Source organism: Penaeus monodon, chromosome 28 (assembly GCF_015228065.2).
Source record: "Penaeus monodon isolate SGIC_2016 chromosome 28, NSTDA_Pmon_1, whole genome shotgun sequence".
NCBI classification, from domain to species: Eukaryota; Metazoa; Arthropoda; class Malacostraca; order Decapoda; family Penaeidae; genus Penaeus; species Penaeus monodon.
In genome coordinates, this window is record NC_051413.1 from 18,073,962 (window position 1) to 18,074,208 (window position 247).

At 51.4% G+C, this 247-nt stretch overlaps 1 protein-coding gene across 2 annotated transcripts in view; it reads right to left on the reverse strand.

Moving 5' to 3' along the window:
- The window catches only part of LOC119591396 (retinoid-inducible serine carboxypeptidase-like), a 63,805-nt gene that overhangs the window by 52,375 nt on the left and 11,183 nt on the right, over nt 1-247 (reverse strand). The gene's annotated exons all lie outside the window — the stretch shown is intronic.

Below are 247 nucleotides of genomic sequence, written 5' to 3' on the forward strand. Positions count from 1 at the left end.
TACACTCCTTGAGAAGTACCTACGCACACAGCCAGACGCACAAGGCGATTCACAGCTGGAAGGGAAAAATCAATGAGAGGCCTAGAAACACGGCGGCGGTCGCGGCCCTTAGTGCGTAGTTGTACCCTTGAGGTCCCCGCCGGAGAAAGGTCAGTGCCGGAAATGGCGACACTGCTCTTGTTTCCAAGCAACGACTTCCCTCGAATAAACAAGGGAGCTGAACGAAATTAGAGAAATTAGAGAAATT